This window comes from Schistocerca serialis, chromosome 3 (assembly GCF_023864345.2).
Source record: "Schistocerca serialis cubense isolate TAMUIC-IGC-003099 chromosome 3, iqSchSeri2.2, whole genome shotgun sequence".
NCBI lineage: Eukaryota > Metazoa > Arthropoda > Insecta > Orthoptera > Acrididae > Schistocerca > Schistocerca serialis.
The window spans coordinates 272,300,546-272,324,758 of record NC_064640.1 but is presented as its reverse complement, the minus strand read 5'-3'; the positions used below and the strand labels follow the sequence as shown (position 1 = coordinate 272,324,758).

Below are 24,213 nucleotides of genomic sequence, written 5' to 3'. Positions count from 1 at the left end.
GATTCCAAAAACTGTGTACGCAGCTCGTGGTCTCGTGGAGCCGTCACAGTGGCTCAGCGTGTTCGGTCAGGGGACTGACCACCTTCTATAGAAAAAAAAAAAAAAAAAAAAAACTAAGTATGTCCTCACTGACAGAATTTGAAATATGTCGTGCGGCATCTATAAAGAACCCCTGACGACATAAAGACGAAGAAACAGATCGAAAAAAAGAAGACAAAAAAGAAGTGGTTAGCTTCGCCGCCTCTAGCTCGCGGGGCCCCGGGTTCGATTCCCGACCGGGTCGAAGATTTTTCTGCGCACGGGCACTGGGTACTTTTGTTGTTCTATTCATTTCATATCACGTCTTCTTCGTCGAGACTCGCGTCGCTGAAGTGGTGTCAAATAGAAAGACTTGCAACAGGCGTCCAACAACCCCGGCCAGTAATGCCATATGGTTGCTTCGTTTCCAAATACTGCAAAAATACTGCAGAACTGGAGGTACAAGTGCTTTGTATGCAATGTTCTTTACGGCTGCATCGCATTTTCCCTGAATTTTCCCAACAAATGTACGTCTTCCATTCCCATTTCCTAATGCTAATTTTACGCGAACGTCCCATTTCATATCGCTTCTTAGTTTTAGGCCTAAATACTTATACGTTACATTGTGCTCAAGATGTTCACCAATAATCTCGTAACCAGATACTATCGGGTTCTTTCTCTTTGTCATATACTTTATCTTACAGTTATCAACATTTCTTGCCTCTTGTAAACAAGAACGAAAAAATCTGTCATTAACACGTAGAGCAAAAAGAACAAAATTTTCATTGTAGAAGTTTTCAGCCTTCTCTGTAACCATTCCTTCTACATCTGCATCTATATCTACATCATTACTCTGCAACTCACATTTAAGTGCTTGGCAGGGGGTTCATCGAACCACAATCATACTATCTCTCTACCATTCCACTCCCGAACAGCGCGCGGGAAAAACGAACACCTAAACCTTTCTGTTCGAGCTCTGATTTCTCTTATTTTATTTTGATGATCATTCCTACCTATGTAGGTTGGGCTCAACAAAATATTTTCGTATTCGGAAGAGAAAGCTGGTGACTGAAATTTCGTAAATAGATCTCGCCGCGACGAAAAACGTCTTTGCTTTAATGACTTCCATCCCAACTCGCGTATCATATCTGCCACACTCTCTCCCCTATTACGTGATAATACAAAATCGAGCTGCCCTTTTTTTTTTTACACCCTTTCGATGTCCTCCGTCAATCCCACCTGGTAAGGATCTCACACCACGCAGCAATATTCTAAGAGAGGACGAACAAGTGTAGTGTAAGCTGTCTCTTTAGTGGACTTGTTGCATCTTCTAAGTGTCCTGCCAATTAAACGCAACCTTTGGCTCGCCTTCCCCACAATATTATCTATGTGGTCTTTCCAACTGAAGTTGTTCGTAATTTAAAAAAAAAATGGTTCAAATGGCTCTCAGCACTATGGGACTTAACATCTATGGTCATCAGTCCCCTAGAACTTTGAACTACTTAAACCTAACTAACCTAAGGACAGCACACAACACCCAGTCATCACGAGGCAAAGAAAATCCCAGACCCCGCCGGGAATCGAACCCGGGAACCCGGGCGTGGGAAGCGAGAACGCTACCGCACGACCACGAGCTGCGAACCGTAATTTTAACACCCAGGTACGTAGTTGAATTGACAGCCTTGAGAATTGTACTATTTGTCAAGTAATCGAATTCCAACGAATTTCTTTTGGAACTCATGTGGATCACCTCACACTTTTCGTTATTTAGCGTCAACTGCCACCTGCCACACCATACAGCAATCTTTTCTAAATCGCTTTGCAACTGATACTGGTCTTCGGATGACCTTACTAGACCGTAAATTGCAGCATCATCTGCGAACAACCTAAGAGAACTGCTCAGATTGTCACCCAGGTCGTTTATATAGATCAGGAACAGCAGAGGTCCCAGGACGCTTCCCTGGGGAAAACCTGATATCACTTCAGTTTTACTCGATGATTTGCCGTCTATTACTACGAACTGCGACCTTCCTGACAGGAAATCACGAATCCAGTCGCACAACTGAGACGATACCCCTTAGGCCCGCAGCTTGATTAGAAGTCGCTTGTGAGCAACGGTGTCAAAAGCTTTCCGGAAATCTAGAAATACGGAATCAACTTGAGATCCCCTGTCGATAGCGGCCATTACTTCGTGCGAATAAAGAGCTAGCTGCGTTGCACAAGAACGACACCTATCGCCATACAGCAGCAACAGAGTCTCATAATGCAACTTTTTCTCACTGAAGGTTTGACATCTGGCCTTGAGTGCAAGCACAGAAAATTGCATCTCTTGCAGCTATAGGTGCTCATTCTGTAGCATCCTAACTAATTTCAGACAAGAGCTTATTGGTGATTGTAACCACATGTTGTAAAATCGTCCTGTAAATTTTGATACAAGTGGGTGGTTCGTGAAGGAGCTGGCTTTATGGAGACGGGGAATCGGCAGAAAACAAACGACGGTGCGCAGGTTTTTCGCACGAGGTTGTGGGGCGGCACTTAACACCAAATTGCGGCAGACTGCCGTCATACGAGGCGCGCGTGCTTCACAGCCGGCAATTAGAGGCGGCAGTCGCTGCAGTGCAAGAAGCGCCCGGCCGGCCGTCGCTCAGTGGTATAGCTGTGGGCCTGGAGCAGACGTACCGGCGATGTCGCCGGGAGGAATCACATCAATTCCTTAGAGTTTTCTGCCATTAACGTGGAAGAGCTGCGTGCTTCGTCACGGAGTTGTTTAACACGTTCGGGCCGGCGTGTACGACTGGTGGCTCACGCTCGAATCTACTAATTATGCTACCAGCAATACACTATCGTATGACCTATTACACAACGGCAGGTTCGAATCCTGCCTCGGGCATGGATGTGTGTGATGTCCTTAGGTTAGCTAGGTTTAAGTAGTTCTAAGTTCTAGGGGACTGATGACCTTAGAAGTTGAGTCCCATAGTGCTCAGAGCCATTTGAACCATTTTTTGAACGCAACAGCACAGTCGTTGAGGAAACACTGTTCGTAGCACCTTGCGTAATCTGAATGGTCAGCTGCTCGATAGTTGCAAATGTGTTCGCCCATTCACGTCTCCGCACCCATTGTTTACCGGTCTCATATATGGCCCATGGTGCACCACAACTGCCTAAGTGTAGGTTTTGGATAGCGCCACTTTTCCATGCACGGTAAGACACACGAACAGTATACAAACTTAACCTTTTCGGAAATGCTTCCACCGTTGGCCCAAAAACCAATAATCATGCCATTTTGGACGTCAGATAAATCGCTCCGTTCCCTTATTACAACAGCTGTACTATATTCCGCGTCCCCCCCGACACGCGGCTGTACTATATTCCGCGTCCCCCCCGACACGCTTCACTCTTTAATACTAGTGTTGCCATTAATGTGAATGAACCGCGTATATCCAGTGTTTTTATTTACCACAGCAGTAAGAAGACTCCAGACGACAGTTGACACTGAGCACTTCTTTTACTGTGATGTAACAATGTGACAGATGACAACGGGACAGACGGCCGGAGTGGCCGTGCGGTTCTAGGCGCTACAGTCTGAAGCCGAGCGACCGCTACGGTCGCAGGTTCGAATCCTGCCTCGGGCATGGATTTGTGTCATGTCCTTAGGTTAGTTAAGTTTAATTAGTTCTAAGTTCTAGGAGACTGATGACCTCAGAAGTTAAGTCGCATAGTGCTCAGAGCCATTGTACCATTGACAATGGGACATTTCGAATGCGCTCGCCAATGCGTTCATTTTTACAATTTTTTGCGCTACAGAGAACAAGCGTCCCCAAAACCAGATGTGTATCCCCTGCAGCCTTCACTTGTAAGTTATAATCTATCTTCTCCGCGAGTAGTGATGCCCTCACTCGTAGTATCTAAAGCAGAAAAGTCGCTAAGCATCAACCGAAACAACGGGCTGTAAATATATTTTTCTGGTTGTTCGTTCTGACAAGAAAAACTGCCATCTAAATCTATAAAGAAGCGGATATCAGTTTTCCGCAGGTGCATTTCGAACCAATCTCTCACAACAATACTTTTTACATGTTTTAGAGATTAATTTAGTATACAGCTGAAGGGAAACTGCGCTTACAGAACCGTTTAAGAAGCTGAAGGTTATTGTGTGGCATAGTTTGTATTTCATTCGAGGTAGTCACGAAATGAGTGTCTATACTGCTGTAGTCCCATATGTGACCTTAGAAGCGATCGTGATAGTACAGTAGGAATACGTGCGCTTGTGATTCGTAGAGAATCCGGAGTGCGTGAGCTTCATATAAACTGCGTAGGCATGCCACTGCTGTGGCGGCCAGTGAAGCGGTTTCTGCTTTCCGAGGGAAAACTGCTGGTGTCTTTAATACGGCACTTCTTGATTATCATTGAACCATATTGTTCCTGTTATCGCCGTCGTCTAGTTATTCTCATTGTCTTAGTGTCATCACAATATACACGCTCTTGTTTTATAGTTACGAGCAAATTTCCCAGTTGAAAAGCTTTAGTCGCTCTGATAGGTGATATCTCATAAGAAAATCTTCAGTTACCGTTACTCATAAGGTTTGTTATGTATTTTCTGTCTTGGGAGCTAGTGAAGTGAGCAGAAACAGATCCCGAGATTTTCGGATAAGTATTTCCTGAGCAGGGCGAGGAAAGAAGTCAGTGTAATATCTTTACCAGATGATGGAACATATTAATAGGACATCTGCTACAGTATCCGAGAATAATTAATTCAGAATGAACAGTAGCGGGGAAACATAGTAGTCACTGACAAAGAGCGTAATATGCAAAACAAATTGTAGATAATGTTGAGTGTACGAGTTACGTAGAGATGAAAGAGATTAGGACGACCAGCGGAAAAAATTACGACGGTATCAAGCCACTAGAAAGACTTATAACTTTTTTTTTAAAAAAAAGGGCTCCTCTCGAGAACAGGGCGGAACAAGCAACGTCCATGTCGTCTACAAAATCAGTGTACGTCCACAAAGAGTCTCAGAAAGCAGTCCGGATGGTTTCAGAGTGTTGAAATTATTTTCATTTGAAATCTGAACTATAAACCTGAGAGCATGAAGAGTAATCAGCGATGTAGAATATTTGATTTGTTCATTGAATGACCCCTTTCATGTCGTAAAACCCATGTTAATCTTCCTTACGCAGAAAATCTGAAATCACGCAAAAATGTTGCAGTGAACCTCCTTAACTCATTTATCGCATTAAAAAGTCGCTAAATCAACACATCACAATATTACTGCATTAACACCATTATCGTACGAAGAGTCGTTTCAACATTACCAACCCGCTCTTACCTAGTGGTTACTCACAATGTAACCAGTTCGTAATCGCATCGCCTTAAGAGTTAACTTGCGAGACAAGGAGGCGGCCCATAGACGTACCGAAGCTGCGCATAGCTCAATTAGTTCTGGACTGGTACACTGTATACTGGCTAACCTAAGAGCGGTTTTCCGGTGTTTCACCATCTCCATTTACGTAGCAAATGTATAATCCTCAAACAGTTAAGATAAAACATAAATTTTTAGACAGCTAGAATACATGTCAGATCCCACCAGCATATACCCCGATCACCATATTGGATATAAATAGGATTTCAATATCCATTAACGGAGATTCGTTTCTGCAAAAATAGCGCAAAGCTGTGGGCAATTTCAAAAATATATGAGCCGATTGCCACATAATCCATAAAAAAGTTGCAGCACATAGATAGAAGGTAGTTACGTTTTTCACATAGTTCGCCTCAATCTCGTGTTCTCTCTCTCTCTCTCTCTCTCTCTCTCTCTCTCTCTCTCTCTCTCTCTCCCTCCCTTCCTCCCTCTTGCCTAGGATACAGTCTTACAAAGTTGTGACGACACTTAATTGCATGACATATACTTTCTTAGGTGTTTTCTGCTCTGCATGATGAAGAAAATCAACGACGGTTTTTATAGTAATACAACATGATTTTTTTCTGTTGTAGGTCACCAACCAGCGCTGTTCATGTTTTGGATCAAGTTTCAGAAGTACCGTGATATAGCCAGGTAAGAGAACCTCATCCATCAACAATTCTTATAGGTAGAATAAACGCACCTGCTTGTTACAAACTTATTAAGTGCCAGTACATGTTCTAGCTGGGTATCGTTTATCTGGGTACCCTCCGACAAGATGTTTGTTTTAGTTTCGCAGCACTAGGTTGAAAGCAAGCACTTATTTTCTCAGTTTCAAGTCTAAAGTACTGTCTCTAAGCCCTTGCCGTCGACAGGACCCTAAAGCCCAAAATTTCTTCTTTGCTGGAAGCAGACCTGTCATTACTCTATGATGTTTCGGGACTGAAGCCGGTCGTCGTTTTTTGCCATGCACCGAAACACCGTTGAGTATCCAATAGGCCGGGAAACTTTCTATATACAAGTCAGACCTATCATTTTCAAAAATGTCACTAAAATAAAAGGTCCTTTGTTTCACTTATTGAACAGGCTCTGCGTTGTCGGTTGCAGGAGAAGTACACCTGTTAAAATTAGAGGGTAGATGCAGGTGAGCCCCTTTCGGAGTTTGTAGAATTCAAAAATTTAGCATCCGTGCATGTATCACAAAATGCTGTTCTAGTTTATTACGTGGGATACTTGCTCGAATGTTTCGTTATGAGGCACAGCTACGATTTCGACTGCTTCACCTGTCGAACGCCAAGAAGATTGTATAACTGTAGGCCTACTAATTGTGCATTCATGGCTTGTGGAGCAGGCGCTTCCGGTTGAGCGCTGTCCTGAGGAATTATTCGACATCGGTTTGACATTTTTCATAAGGCAGACATCACGTATAACGACACCGAAACCAGTTGTAATATGATGATGGAAGACAGACACCATATGGATAACTTTTTCGTTTATGCAGATTACTGGTGTAGACCTCTGTTACAGGCAGTTTTCAGATCCGTATCTAATAAGAGAGAGTGGGGGACAGTAATACAAAGCTGATCGTCCTGTGACATAAAAATACATATAATGGCAGCACGCAAATAAAAAATAAAGGATCTTAGCCGTATTTGTTTTTTATTATTGCGAAACCTCGTTCATCAGCGGCAATAAACATAAAATGTTTGAAAATTTTCGGTTGCAGTAGAGGCGAAATGCATGTAGAACATACTATACACTGCTTTTTACAGGTTACATCCCGCTTCTGTGTAATAGAAGATTGCTGGCGATGAATTTCAGTGCATTGTAAATAATAAACCTGTTCATGCAGTGCGCAAAAATTATTTAGAAGTGACATATCTTTCACGTGCATGCAACAAAAATCGAAAAAACAAGTTGTCTACTGTTTCATTGAACTGTTCCAAAAATGTCTCTGTGTAGTTTTAATCATTCTTTTGCTTAGCTTTTCTGAAATTACACTATCGTTCATTCCAGGTCATTTGCGCAAAACATCTCGTTCATTTCAGCTCGCTACATATTGATAAATTAAGTTCAGCTGTCCAAAGAATGAAAATGCACATTTTAAGGAGTTCTAAAGGCTACGCAGAATAACGTCTTCTGCCGCGGTAGTACTGTCTTGCTAAAACTACAAAAGTGATAAGAATTATCTCATCAGACTTCATTCACTAATGTTTGCGTGAGTACAAGAGAGGAGTTGGGGAAACAAAGACTGCGTGGCGTCTGTTTTATCTAAGCCTGCAAGGCAGGGAGATCAGCAGTTGTATCAGGCCGCTGTTGGCCCCCGTGGTACAGTTCATTTGAACTTTGGAACTTCCCTGACTTTATACCTCCAGAAATGCATTTCATTAGAAGCGATAAAAGCATGTAATTACAAACTTTTTAACTTGGTTTTTCTCTCTAAATGGTCGTCATTCCAAATAAGTTTAAGAGTCCCACAGCCACCGCTATTCCTGACATTGAAACTGAATCAAGCCGTCCTAGTGAATGAAGCCGTGGCGCTGCTTGCCAGCACCTCGTATCAATTTTAGACTATATACCGGCACACATTAAGCGCTACCACTTTGGCATCCGGTTATCAGTTTCATGTATTACCTATACCAGGTTAGTGCAACTCTGAGTAATCACTGTGGCCTGATTTTTGTTGCTGTAACATCTCGCTTTACACTTAATATTAGAATTAAAGGATCAAGACACTTTCCCTTCAACGAGCGGATACCGTAAGCCTTGAAAAGCGTGTTATCGTCTTATTTACGATGTTGAGACTGCGCATCTCATAGGAATATGGTAAAAGACCTTTAATATGTATACCTAGGCCAATTCTGCAAATCGCTTCGAAAGCCCACTGGCCGATACAAAACCATATTTGAAGGTCTAAATACTCGGCATAAATATTTTTCTCTTTTTTTGTAGGGCATCTTCTGAGTTTATACAACAGTGTCCGAAATATCGACATGTTTTGTTTATACTATAACATATGTAAGTTTTTTTCTCTTCTAAACTTCTATGGAAGTGTAGCGCTCAACTTTTCCTTCGAAAGTCTAACAAACTGCTCCTTATCGGACGAATGTTTTGTCTGAGTGTGTGTTGAAAAGTAATGTCTCCGAATTTCTTATGTGAAAACTCTAAAAGATTTCATATAAAACATACTTTATGAATATTATATATATTTATTCTTCATGTTTACGTATTTGCATCCCCCTGCCGCTAGAGGACTCCGAATTGTAGCCTGTAACATGGGGGGGGGGGGGGGGGGAGGGGTATAACGTAACTTCGTCTGTGCGTGAGAAACAGTGTTCTGTAATCCACTTTTCGAATTCGTAGAGTTCATCCAAACATGGAGCACCCTCTCATTCAGCATACGAATGCAATACCACACACTAACGCTTCGGTATTTACAACAATCCGACGCCTAGGGTTCACCGTCATCGATGATCCTCCGTACCGTCCCGACTTGGCCCCATCCGACTTTCATTTGTTTGCAAAACTTATAGAACACTTTCTAAGTCTTCACTATGGGTGATGAAGGGGTGCAAGCAGAGGTTAGGTTGTGGCTCTGTCAACCCTGAAGGTATCAACAAACTGGTCTCTCTGTGGGAGAAATGTGTTCTTCGTCAGGATGACTATGTTGAGAAATAATTAGTAGACGTGAAGAATAATGATGTAGAATGTTTTATTTCAAACATTTAAGAGTATTTACATTTAAAATTTAGATGCACTACTTTTCAGCAAGCCCTCGTAGATACGTCTGATGCCACTGAACCGATTCCAACATTCCGTGTGCCGCTTCTGCGTGAGACGTTATAAATATCTGCTCTTGACCTCCTATCCACAACTGGCTTGGAACTTAACAATTTAGAAAAACGAAAAAAACACTCCACGACCATCCACGGAGCATTTAGACAGAGATGAACAATCCTAGATAGGATGCTACTTTTTATCGTTTACAGTTTTCAACTGGGGAACTTAGTAATCTGTTGACATCAAACTTTAAATCAGTTCCTAGGATCATCTGTCTCATTAGAAGTGTTAGATATATAATGTATATAACTTCGGAAGTATTCATATATATATATATATATATATATATTACGCAGACTTTCGACGTTGCAGATGTATTTAGCATCATGACATTGTGTACAACGTTTCGGATGCTTTGGTGAAAGCAACTAACGTTAACAGTACTTCGAAAAGAAAGGTCTATTAACTATACAGAAAATGCTCCGCACAAAATACCACTGTATCAGGTTTTCGTGGATCAGTGAAACGAGACGTAGTTCGATATTTCGGCGAGACGTTCAGTTTTGTCAAAATAATACTTTTAGTTCATTTCCCACATTCATTCCTAATAATATTTGATTGGTCACCGACTTCACCTTATTTAGTCAACTTAAAACACGCGAATAAAGCTTAGCTTGGCAAATTAAATCATAGCTTTTTTCCTTCATTGCGACAAGTTTTTGCGAGTATATCAGGTTACGTTGTTGCGATAACCTTGTTTTCGTAGACCCAAATTTGACAAACCTGCTGACGCCAGAAAGGGGCAGAGTGATGTCAGATGTGACTGGATAAACTTCTCCGTTGTACCTGCAAATGCACGGAGCATCTCGTATTTTTGTGAGTGCTTACTTTCTCGTTGGTTGGGAGATTACTAGCGACTGAGAATTTACTCAGGCAGGCAATGAATTCAGCTACCAATAGACCACTTTTTTGTGATCGTAGAATCTTTCTCCGTTTTAGAAACGAATTAAGCCTTTCATAAACATTATGCGCTTGAAAAGATTCTAATTTCTTTTAAAATTGTGTGTGGCTTTGATGTGGAACATCGTCTCACTGTTTTCGTGTAAGCCAAGATCTCCAAAGCCATTGAAAATCCTTGTAATTGTAAAAAAAAAAAAAAGTTCAAATGTGTGTGAAATCTTATGGTACTTAACTGCTAAGGTCACGAGCCCCGAAGCTTACACACTACTTAACCTAAGTTATCCTAAGGACAAACATACACACCCATGCCCGAGGGAGGACTCGAACCTCCGCCGGGACCAGCAGCAAAATCCATGACTGACTGCAGCGCCCTAGACCGCTCGGCTAACCCCTCGCGGCTTGTAATTGTACCTTCGAGGTGTACGTGGAATAGGGGGAGCTTCTGTAGCTAGTAGCCTCGTCCATTTATCTACTATCTATAAACGAGTAATGTGCAAACAAGTCCCATTTCGTGTCTGAGTGTTGAGAGTACATGGGTGCCATGCAGAGAACCCGGGTTCGATTTCCTGTACTAATACGTATTTTTCCTTGTGGAGGGAATGATACGGGGTGCACTCAGCCTCTTAACGCCAACTGAGTGAATGAGAAGCAGCGGCTCCACAGTCTGGAAAGTCGGCAAAACGGCCGGGAGGGTGGTGTGCTGTCCACATGCCTCTACATACGGCATCTGCATGACGCCGCAGGGCCATGGATGACACGGCGGCTGGTCGGCATCCCTTAGGCCATCAAGACCTGGGCGAGGAGCTATAAAACGTGCAAACAAAAAAGAAATGAATCATATTCGGCCTCTCACTGCAATCTTTTAGGAGTTGGACGGAATTTGTTCAGTCAAATATTTTTGTCTTTTTTATCAAAGAGTATAGGCAATAAAAAGTTACTGCAGCGCTTTGATCGTGCTTATATTACGTGGAGGTAGAGCAAGTCGTCTTGCGATTAGGTTGCACGATTGTACTAGTGTCTTAGCACGCGGGACAACATAGATACACAGCTAATTTTTTCATTAATGGCTACTGGGATTTGTTTCAGAGATAGTAAAATTGTAAGTAATTATGCCATCGTTAACGACGTTTCCGAAGACAGACCTTATTGACGAAATTGCTAACTCAATAACAACATGACTTCATTTCATTCGACTCCTTTCTCTTGTGCCGTTTTAACACATTGTGATCCCATGATTTGATCACTGTCAATGTATATTAATCTGCTCGTATAAGCGTAATATGCAGCGCGCTGGCTTGCGAGACAGGAAGGTAAACCTGATCAGGATGGAATCTGTACGGCGGATTAACGACCGTTGGTCTGCTATACGGTCTCCGTTCACAAGATTAAAACTAAAATAAATTTTCCACATCCTAAAAACCAGTGAGAAAACTTTTACGTTCGATGTGATCTGACTCCTATATAACGAACATGATTTCCTTATAATAAGGCTTCACACTAGTTGTGAGTAAATAAATAAATAAAGTTTAACTGTGGAAGAGTAGCTCCTGAAATATTGTGACTAAATAGAGTACAAGTATTGTACGTAGCTACGTTAGTGCGGGCGAACCCTCGGCATAGGAACGACACAACCGTTTCCACCTCCGTTAACATAAAATGCTAGCGGACACACTCGAGAAATATAGCGCAGCCCTGTAGCGTTCAGCGCCGCATCACGCCCTGGATACTTCGTTAACGTCCTTATGCCACGTCCGCCGGGTAGTACTGAAGTGAAGTGACTGCGCTTTGTAATTCCACGTACACGTTGCTCCACAATAACGAAGCGCCTGCCCAAGCGAAATGTGCGACGCTAATGTATCTGGCTTCAATCATTTGTGAGGTTTCTCTCCCAGTTACCATGATTGGCGTGTCGGTGTCAGTACATGACCTGAATTTTGGAACCTTTGAGTACCGGAGCTTCAATTTAGACCAAATATTTTCAAACCGTCGAGGAAAAGTTTAACATGAGCCGTTGAACCTCGACGATTGCAAAGTTTTATTTTGTGATCTACGGAGACGGGTTTCGCAATTGACGTCTGTATCTTCTATTAAACGTAACTTGTTACGGGCATTATCGAGTATATTTTAATCCCAAAGACCTTTTGAGTTGAATAAACGTATTCATAATGATCGAAAAGAAATAAATTTTAACTACCTCTCCAACTTATAAGTAAAGAAAATTATTTCTATACGCCCCTCATGCGTGAGAATACTGCAGTTGCATGGTTCGTTATAACTGAAATTTCGTAGCTACAATTAGAAATAATGCCACAACGAAAATAGCCCAGAGAACTCAAAGAGCAAAAGGAGATGACACTGTTGGGTAATGGCCGTGTTTTCTTGCGAAATAATTACAATCGTTTTCTCCATTATAGCTGAGATTTCATAGCTACAGCTGCAGTTAACGGCTTAACGAAAGTAGGTCAAAGAACTTACAGAGCAAAAGGAGAAGACACTACAAGGTAACAAGCGTGTTTTTTAAAAAAAGATTTTACTTTTTTCACTTGCGCTCCTCTCTTCTATGCACTCCGTGATTATCCTAGCGTATATAGTAGAAACAGCTGTCTGATTTCAGCTCCCTAGAAATAATGCAAAATATACACTCCCTGACAAAAAAAAAGATAAGCACCATGAAGGGTATGTAAAGTTATTTCATTGATTAAAAAATCGAGTCAAATTTACAAATAACTTGGCATTGTGAAGTCACTTATCACTATGACGTTGCGCCCCCTCTGTCCTGGACGCATGCACTGTTTCGGTTGGGAAAGGTGTCCTAAAGCCGTTGTATCCTATTCTGAGGCAAGCTGGCCCACGACCTATTAACTAGTCCTCAATGTCCAGGATACTGGCCATGGGAAAAAGTTGACGCCCCATACAAGTTCTATCGGGAACATATCTGACGATTTCTCTGGCCACCGAAGTACCTCAATATCACGCCGATAGTTCATAGAGCCGCATGCCATGTGTGTATGAACATTGTCCTGTTAAAAGAAATGCATCACAGTACTGTAGTATGATAGGTAACACACGAGGATGCAGGATTTCCATGACGAACCCTTGTGCCATCAAAGCTCCCTCGGTGACTATCAAGCGTGGCCTGATGTCAAACCCGATGGGTCCCCACACAATGACGCCGGGAGTGACATCACTGTGCCTCTCCAAAATATTGGAAGAATGGGACCTCTTCCTAAGTCGCCGTCATACTCGCCAACGACGGCCATCCGGCGTAGTGCAGAAGGGTGATTCATTGCTCAACAAAATTGGACACCATTCATCAGCATTCCGTGCTTCCCGGTCACGACAGCACTTCAGCAACCATTTAGGTTATGTTAAGGGCAGCCCACGCGTGGGACAGTAATTCCATAGTCCGGATGATATTCGTTTCCGATCAGTGTTGCAGGGAGTCCGTTACCTGTTCTTGGACGATAGGAGCAGACGTGAAGTATTTTAAAATTTCCTCTGCGAATTGACTGTTCAAACAAATTTCGGGCTTGCAGCCGGTAGTCGTTCAATACATCGCACAATATTTCAACTGGGCACCTGCCAGTCATCTTCAGGTGAGCCGTCGCAGACTGGCGGAAATGTCCTCCGTTCCGCAATACATAGCGTACTGTAACTATTCTGCGCATGCGTCGAAAACTTGATAGATGAACCACGCTGCCCGCCGGCAGCGCCCTCGCTGGTGGAATAGCTGAACTCAGTCGCCCTCTGCGTTGCTGTTTGCCACGGCCGTCGACGCACTCTGTCGTCTTCGATTTGAGCAAATCGTGGAGATGATGGGATTCCATGCACTGTCCAGCTGGTAGCCGCTGTCACGGTTTAACAGATTTTCCGCCAGTCGTATTTCTACGGATTCTTTAATAATGGAGTCCCAGAAGGACGTTGCTGTGGACAAAATCATTGTTTTCTCACACTCGATTGAATGTCCAGTAGAAATACAATGTTCAGCAATAGCGGACTGCTTGGCTGAAAAAGGCGGGTGTAACGTTGATGTTCAGAGCAGCCCATGGTTTGTGCCCATGGTTTGTGCGTGTACGAAATAACATTGACATCCGACCTTGTATTCTGGGTGCTTGAAATGCATGATGTATGACGAAAAAAATATATATGTCACCAACGACTCTTCTAGACCTTAACGTAACTCTTTTTTTAGTTACGCGATCGGCTGCATATAGAGCTCTTGAACCAGCACTTTGAGCACTCGACATTTCTCCCAAAGAGATATGGCAGCTAGGGGTAACTGTACCCCCATTAACTGTGATGTCGGTGTTGTTTACTTTTGTGAAAGAGATTTTAAGGTTTTGTTCTTTTTCAACAATATTTGTATTTCCGTTTCAGAACATCTACAGTTACATGTTCTGACACTGCTTTACGGCAGATAACCTGTGAGGAAGTCGTAACTTGTTCCTTCCGACATCCTGTTCAAGAAATGTACTCTCGTTTCATGATTATGCTTCGTCGTCGGTGAAATATGTGGAAAACTTCAGAGGTAGATTATTTGCTCCCTTTCGTCACATACCCCTGCGTGGATGTGAAACATTTCTCTAAGCCGATAAAATCAGATACGAGGCATTCTTGCCCATTTCCTCTCTTCTCACTTCCTCCTGCTTGCCATTTCAGATTTTTGTCACGTTTGTTACCTGTAACACAAATGCATTTCAATAATCTATGTTCCTGTGCCATTTAAACGAAGTATTTGTTATTCACAATGTCAAAGGCTAAGCTTTTTGAGACGTCGTTCGTGAATGTGGCCACATACTTATCTGCAGTTTTGCTATATCGTAAGAATTGTTCGTACAGTCACCGAGGCACAGTGCCTAGAGAGCTATAACCGTTCATCATAAGAATAAACCTGATGTAAACAAACACAAACGCGATGATTGGTCAGCAGCTGTATCACACATACACTGGTGTTGTTACGCTCTTGGAAGTAGGTCCTACTTATGTATTAGATATCTTATTACTATGCTGCGTTAAATTAAACTTTAAGATATTCAAATCTATTAACAGCCATCAACGATTTTCTTAGTAGTTTTTATTTCAAAATTCGTATACAGTCACAGCCTCTGCAGCGTTGTGCTCTGATTGTCGCGCTGTTAATGCACTGAGGCTGCTTTCTGTTTCGTAGTGAAACACGCGCGTGGGACACGGTTAAAAATTGCCGAGAAAAGAGCTGTTCTTAATGTTTTTTTTTCATAAATTTACGGATATAATCGGCTTCGAAACTTTTTTTCAGCGTTATATATAATGCTGTTGATAAACTATACCATACTGACGGTGTAGCGCAGGCAGGAGCGTAATGGTATCTGAACAAAATGGGGTTAATCGTGCATTGGTTCAAGTCTCCCTCTTTTTTTTTCCTCGTTCAATCTGAAATATCTGCATCTCGTAATTATAAAACTCATCATCATTTCCTATGAACAATGCACCTCTTCTTGTTTCTAATTACATATTGGACACGAAATTCCTGTTTCCATTTCAAATACAAATTCTTAAATATCGATGTTTTATAAAAGACTGTCCATAAAAGTTCTTTAAATTGAGAAAACAAAAATTTAATTTTTAAGGCAAAAATGAAAAACCAAATCCTCTTTCAGAATGAGATTTTCACTCTGCAGCGTAGTGTGCGCTGATATGAAACTTCCTGGCAGATTAAAACTGTGTGTCCGACCGAGACACGAACTCGGGACCTTTCCCTTTCGCGGGCAAGTGCTCTACCAAGTAAGCTACCGAAGCACGACTCACGCCCGGTACTCACAGCTTTACTTCTGCCAGTACCTCGTCTCCTACCTTCCAAACCTTACAGAAGCTCTCCTGCGAACCTTGCAGAACTAGCACTCCTGAAGGAAAGGATAAATGCTTCGGTAGCTCACTTGGTAGAGCACTTGCCCGCGAAAGGCAAAGGTCCCGAGTTCGAGTCTCGGTCGGGCACACAGTTTTAATCTGCCAGGAAGTTTCATATCAGCGCACACTCTGCTGCAGAGTGAAAATCTCATTCTGGAAACATCCACCAGGCTGTGGCTAAGCCATGTCTCCTGCTAGTTCTGCAAGATTCGCAGGACAGCTTCTGTAAGGTTTGGAAGGTAGGAGACGAGGTACTGGCAGAAGTAAAGCTGTGAGGAAGGGGCGTGAGTTGTGCTTCGGTAGCTCACTTGGTAGAGCACTTGCCCGCGAAAGGCAAAAGTCCCGAGTTCGAGTCTCGGTCGGGCACACAGTTTTAATCTGCCAGGAAGTTTCATATCAGCGCACACTCCGCTGCAGAGTGAAAATCTCATTCTGGAAACATCCCCCAGGCTGTGGCTAAGCCATGTCTCCGCAATATCCTTTCCTTCAGGAGTGCTAGTTCTGCAAGGTTCGCAGGAGAGCTTCTGTAAGGTTTGGAAGGTAGGACACGAGGTACTGGCAGAAGTAAAGCTGTGAGTACCGGGCGTGAGTCGTGCTTCGGTAGCTCACTTGGTAGAGCACTTTCCCGCGAAAGGCAAAGGTCCCGAGTTCGAGTCTCGGTCGGGCACACAGTTTTAATCTGCCAGGAAGTTTCATATCAGCGCACACTCCGCTGCAGAGTGAAAATCTCATTCTGGAAACATCCCCCAGGCTGTGGCTAAGCCATGTCTCTCGCTAGTTCTGCAAGGTTCGGAGGAGAGCTTCTGTAAGGTTTGGAAGGTAGGAGACGAGGTACTGGCAGAAGTAAAGCTGTGAGTACCGGGCGTGAGTCGTGCTTCGGTAGCTCACTTGGTAGAGCACTATCCGCGAAAGGCAAAGGTCCCGAGTTCGAGTCTCGGTCGGGCACACAGTTTTAATCTGCCAGGAAGTTTCATATCAGCGCACACTCCGCTGCAGAGTGAAAATTTCATTCTGGAAACATCCCCCAGGCTGTGGCTAAGCCATGTCTCCGCAATATCCTTTCCTTCAGGAGTGCTAGTTCTGCAAGGTTCGCAGGAGAGCTTCTGTAAGGTTTGGAAGGTAGGAGACGAGGTACTGGCAGAAGTAAAGCTGTGAGTACCGGGCGTGAGTCGTGCTTCGGTAGCTCACTTGGTAGTGCACGTGCCCGCGAGAGGCAAAGGTCACGAGTTCGAGTCTCTGTCGGGCACACAGTTTTAATCTGCCAGGAAGTTTCATATCAGCGCACACTCCGCTGCAGAGTGAAAATCTCATTCTGGAAACATCCCCCAGGCTGTGGCTAAGCCACGTCTCTTGCTAGTTCTGCAAGGTTCGCAGGAGAGCTTCTGTAAGGTTTGGAATATAGGAGACGAGGTACTGGCAGAAGTAAAGCTGTGAGTACCGGGAGTGAGTCGTGCTTCGGTAGCTCACTTGGTAGAGCACTTTCCCGCGAAAGGCAAAGGTCCCGGGGTAGAGTCTCGGTCGGGCACACAGTTTTAATCTGCCAGGAAGTTTCAAATCCTCTTTGGTTGGACTATGTCCATCGTTTTATACAACAGAAGTAGATAAATATATTAGGAACATGAAAAACAATCATTTTCACAGGATCGAGTACATCATACAAATGCTACATTTTTGCGTTTGCTATTGTACCATTTCAATATAAACCCGACAGAACTGATCTGGAGCTAAGCTGCGGGATTTGGCCCGAGAAGTAACAAAATCGTTAAGTTGCCAGACGTACTGCAACTAACGCACGCAGCTTTTTCACACGTCACTGCCGAACGCTGGCGTGACATAGAACGGCTCGTCATAAAATAAGAAGAGAAAATGCTACGCCTGGTTGGCTTCCTGGATTCTGTTGTTGACAGGCTCGTTATCAACGTAGCAGGTGATACTTCCAGAACTGAAATGTATTTCTCGGATTCGAATAAGGAAGAAGCTAAGAGATTACCAGACGACTGACTGTAAGTAATACCTTCAGTGGCTTCAAAATTTAACTATAGTGTGAAATCCTTCAATACTCTCTTACGTTACACGCAGCTTATGCAGAAAAATTACCCTGTCAAGGCAGAAATTTTCATCCTTTTTGTTTTTAATTACAATAGTAGGTTAGCTAAAAACGATAACGTGTTGCGGTTTTCGTCTAGTCGTCTAATTCGAAGTTGTATTTCTCCTCTGCTCGTCTCTTTTAAAGTGTGATCTGCAGCTGGCCATGCCACTGCAGCCTAGCTGTACCAGTTGTCCAAGTTAAATGCGCTGGTAAAACTGTTGTCCCGTATTATCGCTAAGTCGATGTGAGCGTAACGCACAGCACAAAACGTAGCCTTATTATCTTACTTGACAGTACTCGAGACAGCTTTGCTGCAGTCCGACGCGAAACGGAAATCCAATGAGGTTCCAGAAAACGCGGAAGAATACATAGTGCAATGTTTACATCAGGTATATTCTTATGATGAACGGATTATAGAGACGATGTAGGCTATGCTCCGGCGACAAGCACATACAAAGTGATCAGTAACTAATCATAGAAAATAGATTCATTATTAGCAATGCAGTTTCGTTCTAAAAAGACACAACGGAAAGCACTTTCGTTGCAACTTAATAATGCATATTTATCATTTGTTGACTTATGTAGATGACGTGGGGTGAAATTTGATAAAACTGTCGGACTAACTCGTCATTTCTTACTCGTGCGTTGCATGTAGAGCATTGGTATAGATTTTTTTATCGTTTAGCATTCTCTAGTATTGAAAAACTTCAGATAACACTGGGCTGCACTTTATAACAACTTGCAAGTGAGTATTCGACGACCAACATACTTTTGTAGCTCTTACGCCGGTATTACACTATCATATTTGTGTGTTAAAGCTGATATGTCATATATTTTTGCCAAAGATATTTGATAGTGTAATGGAGAACTTTGTCGAATTTTGCCTTTCGTGAAAGAAATATGGTCAAATCTAGGCCCTCGCCGCAGATTTGATAGTAAAAGTCGTTCTTCTTCTGTTCAGTGCTTGGAGCACTGCCATCTCTACAACTATTTAACGTCTGTACTGTGGTTGTAAACATGACTGCAAAGTTTAGTTGGTGATTTCCTTCAGTTCATTTTAATAACTTTGCTTTGACTAGTGGGGGGGAGAGGAGGGGGGAGGAGAAAGGAACACAACGTACGCTATTAATCGTATGCTGATGGGCAGGTGGGATATGCTGCAGGCGACTTCAAATCAACAATCACAGCTACAACCATCCACCTCTTCATCTGGAATCATCCAAGCAGCTTTTCAGCAAGCCAGAATAGAGGAGAGGGAAACACTCTAAAATAAAAGAAAATTATTAACTCTCCATGCCACTTTGTCTATTTTTTAACTCTGGATACTGCAAGTTAAAAATTGCCTTATTTGCTTCCTACTTTTTATTAAGTCTGTAGTTGGTGGAACACTAATTTTATTAATTAAGTTATTCAAAAATAAAAATAGTTCTTATTGCCCACATTGAGTGTACTAAACATTCATTTACCTTCAGATATTCCTCCTTCATTGGTTTATAAATCAACGTTTCTTGAATTATTTTGTTTAATGTGCTCTGTGGTATTGTATTACTGTACTGTAAGCAAGAATAGCTCTCTGCCGTAGCAATAAATCGCAGTGTTACTCCAAGCCTGTCGTGTGCAGATGTAGCATTCCTGAACTGAGTATTCTGTTCTGTAATATAAGGAGTCACTTTACTGAGCAAATACTGTAATGCACTGTCATCCATTCGTAAGTAATTTATGTAAGACTTGATGCCGTTCATTTGCAGCTCTCGTAAATATTTTGCTGAATGCTTTTACTATCTCGACATAAAAGCCACGGCTTCACCCAAGTATGATGCTTTTTTCCGCCGCTTCTACTTCGAATGCACACACAATGCAATTGTGGTACAAGCAACTGCAGTGCATGGTAACAAGTTGTTGTTGTCTGCCATATCGAACTTTGACGAAAATATGATGACATTGTAATGCCTATTTTTAGTGCCACGTCTAAGATCTTTGTCAAAGAAATTTGACGAATATTTGATCATATTTCTTTGTCAAAGAAATGTGATAGTGTAATACCGTCCTTACAAGCGTTCCCTGTCAACCAATAAATTTCCCTTACATAACGGTTGCGTGTGAGCGGTAGTAATAACCATCAATTGCATCGTGGGCATTAAGCGACAGTCGTATTCGTTTGCGTGCCTGTTTGCAGTCATCCAAACGGCGGCGCTGGAAAGTTGCCCCTGGTGGTTAGGTGAACCGCAGAGCACTCAACTTTCGCGCGTAGCATACCTGACAAGCAGCAGGCGAATTCACACCGACTTTTAGGATGTCCACCGATAAGTAAACTTCTAAGCATTCTGTAGTCGGCGACATCAAGTTTTAATAAACATGATACTACGGTATTACGGTGTTGTTAACTTTCAAATAACTCTCAAGGTGTATTTGTAAGTACTATTATGTGCAGGAATTATATCTGTACTTACACTGAAAACTAAAAGATTGAAAATCATAATTTGAATCAGTTATTTCTGCTAGACAGGCTCAAAATTTTTTATGCAGCTTATTGCACAGATCAGAAGAGATTCTAGGTCGTATTTTAATACTTTACTGTTAAGGCACTTGTAATGTGGTTATTCATAGGAACGTATTTTTATTTTAAAGCATGACAAATATAATCGTAGAAACAATTTTTGTTCGCTTTAAGGCAGAATAATGTAGAGAAAACACTGTTTTACTTTCCTAAATGTGGATTGATGGTTTTTGGTGACAGTCAGCCCCCAGCAATATTACAACAGTCAAATGTGTCTGTCATTAACAATGTAGCAGGTCCGATAAAATGAATAACAAAATGCACAGGTTTCTTTTGCCGCTGAAGTCGTACGACTTGAAAGTAGCTAAATTTGGTTTATTCGCGAAATAAATACATACTATACGTTCTCCCGTCCACGACTCACAGTTAAACATGTTTGAAGTAGGTTGCACTACGGAATCGACATCATTGTTGGGTTTTTTTGTAAAATAACTTTTTCTGCCACCAATCACGATTTTGTTCATATTTGTATTTTGTACAGTGTGTTTCAGAAATGATTCCCATTTTCAAGTGTGCTTCTCGTGTGCTATTCCATTTAGTAGTGATGTTTTCGATGTGTGAGGTGCTGCACTGTTCTGTTGTCTTTACGGCAATGTATAAAAACATGCGCAATTTTGAACTTAGATCGGTCTTTATATCACTTAGAATTAATTGATAATTTGGAAACAACTTCTTCTTACGGTTTCCTTGTGGTACATCTGTGCAGAAATTCACACAAACATCACACTCAATTTTCTGTGCACGGTACACAGTGACAAATCAATTGCACAAACAAAACGGTTACAAAGATATTTTTTCATATAGTCAACATAAATAACAATAGGTCGTCCACAGAGTATGATTCACTAGTCTTTAGTACAGATGGTATTTATCTTAATATTTTGGATTATTATTTGATTATAAATATTCACAGAGATACTTATTTCTGTGTTTCACTATTTTTATTTAAGTATGCTATCGAAGCTTCTGAAGAAATTCACTGATTCATTTTCCAGTTTTTCGTTCAATATGAAGACAAAATTTAAATAAAAAACTGGAAAGTGAATCAGTGAATTTCTTCGGGTGCTTCAGTAACATACTTAAATACAAATATGTGACAAAATCTCTGTTGAGTATATGTACAAATACCTTTGTAACTGTTTTGCTTTAATGTTTGGTTCATCGTTGTCTACTGTACACTGAAAATTGTGTATGATGTTTAATATGTGTATGTTTGTGGACAGGTAGACCACAAGAAAACCATAAGAAGTAGTTCTGTCCAAATTCTCAGTTAACTCTAAGTCAATTAACCCTGTAAAAGATAGATCGTTAATTAAAATTTAACTTCTTTTTATACATTCCGGTAAAGGTAACAGAACACTGCGGCTCTTCACACATCGAAAAAACACGAATAAATGGCATACCACATAGGAAACACACTTGAAAATCGGAATTGAATTTCCAGGAGACGTCGTGCAAAATATAAATAAAGGCTTTCAGCACCCATTTCTAAAAGGATCAAAATAAATAAAAATGTATAATTGTTAATACGCAGAATCATACTAACGTATACGTAGGAAACTGTCATCATATCAGACAGCTTTAAACTCACCGCAACCACGTTCATGAAAAATGTTCCGCCCTAAGGTTCCGGCAAAAAAATCCTCGGTGGATTTTTTTTCCTAACTTTTCGTTGTTCTTCTGTTTAAATCGCAAAATAATACAACTGCTCGCTTCTTTACAGCATAGTTCACAGGATTGAGTGGAATTAATTGAATTCCACTACCACGTTTCATTCTGTACATCGTCGTCAGTACTGCGGCTCTTTCTTTTCTGTTTATCACAGTAGATTACGTGAACGATGAGAAACATCGACGTGTAGGCGAAGTAAACACACAAATCATTTTGGTAGGTGATAGTATCAATATAATTCTGCAACAGAACGGTTCCCTTCTTAGAACAATGAAAAAGCCCAAGTTACAGAATATTTGCGTACTTCGAGTTTTCTGTGTCTTGAATCCGAACGAAGATGCGCTTTATCCTCAATGCCAGGGTGTGATCTGTTTCATACCCTAATTCTGTAGTTTAAAACTGCTTTTCAGCTTCATACACACATAAAACATGTATTAATTTTGAATAAATGCCAGCACATTTGAAAAACGTTGCTGCGACAAGGAATCGTGCAGAATACAGCCAACAAAATAGAATCATCTTTCGTAAAGAAACTGAAGAAATCCATTCCTACAGCGGCTAGAAAGTTGAATAAGCTAAAATCTCGGTACACGATGTTCAACACAATCACTTCTCTCCAATACCTTAGAACCTGTTGCGTGGTTTGTCGCACAATATATGCAACAGAATCGTGAAGTGGTAGAACTGTTAGTAAAATCGAGAGGAAAATCTCATTTCGCTCCCAACGTAATTCAAAACTGATGGCGCTACGACGAGTTTTGCATTATTTTTTGTTTGTTGTTTATTTATTCGCTTTTGGTTTCATGAGCATACAACCAATTTAAATCCATTTGTAGGAAAATATCATTGTTATAAAATTTGTATGTGTGTATATGCTACGCTTATCTAAGTACAAAAATTAAATTAGATTCAGTTATAGCTAAAGGAATATTAATTTTTAAAAAACTATTATGTATACACTACACATTATGTGTCAGAGTTGTCTTCTGATGTATTGGATAACTGGGGTCCGTCCTTCAAGCAATGTGTTTCCCTTTTTTTTCTTTCTTTCTTTCTTTTTTTTTATCTCTGCCCCGTAGGAGCTGTCTACAGCTGCTGGTCTTCTCTGGTAAAAAAAAAAAAAAAAGGTTTTGCATTAATCACCTCTTTTAAACAGCTCTTTTATTCGCCTCGGAAGACAGACAATAGAACAACAAGGGCGGGGAGTGGTATCAAATTCGAACCGGAAAGTGCTTTCTAAAGTCACTATTTCCTTGCTTGGTCCTTCAGTCCATCTACACTCTGAATCGTTATAATGTGTGGCTGACGGTAGCTCTTATTTCACACGTGTTACGGATTTTCGTGTTCTGTTCATGGGAAAACTACATACATTTTTCTCAAACTACTGTAAAATGCGTGGCGATGAGTATTCCCAAGCAAAATGGCTAACTCTAGTTGTGACTCATTAATCCTAATTAAGGTTGCAACATCTTTACGTTTCATGAAGGATACAACTAAACATTTCTCTACATTAAGAGCTAGTTGTTACAATTTTACTTTGTTACGATGCTAATTTTGATACTTAAGTTGCGTGATGAATTGTTTGATAACGTGCAGTATAGACCTATATCTCTGACGTCGACTCTTGTAGAATTTTAGAACATGTTTTTTGCTCGCGTATCATGTCATTTCTGGAAACCTAGAATCTACTATGTAGGAATCAACATGGATTCCGGAAACAGCGATCGTGTGAGACCCAACTCGCCTTATTTGTTCATGAGACCCAGAAAATATTAGATACAGGCTCCCAGGTAGATGCTATTTTTCTTAACTTCCGGAAGGCGTTCGATACAGTTCCGCACTGTCGCCTGATAAACAAA

General features: G+C 41.5%; 1 protein-coding gene across 3 annotated transcripts in view; it reads left to right on the top strand.

Annotated features, from left to right (window-relative positions):
• LOC126470047 (ecdysone-induced protein 74EF-like) overlaps nucleotides 1-24,213 on the top strand; it is a 617,268-nt gene that overhangs the window by 121,950 nt on the left and 471,105 nt on the right. For all 3 annotated transcript variants that reach the window (XM_050097548.1, XM_050097546.1, XM_050097547.1), the window contains one exon: nucleotides 6,008-6,068. The gene's annotated coding sequence lies outside the window, so the exon portion shown is untranslated. The remainder of the gene's footprint in view (nucleotides 1-6,007; nucleotides 6,069-24,213) is intronic.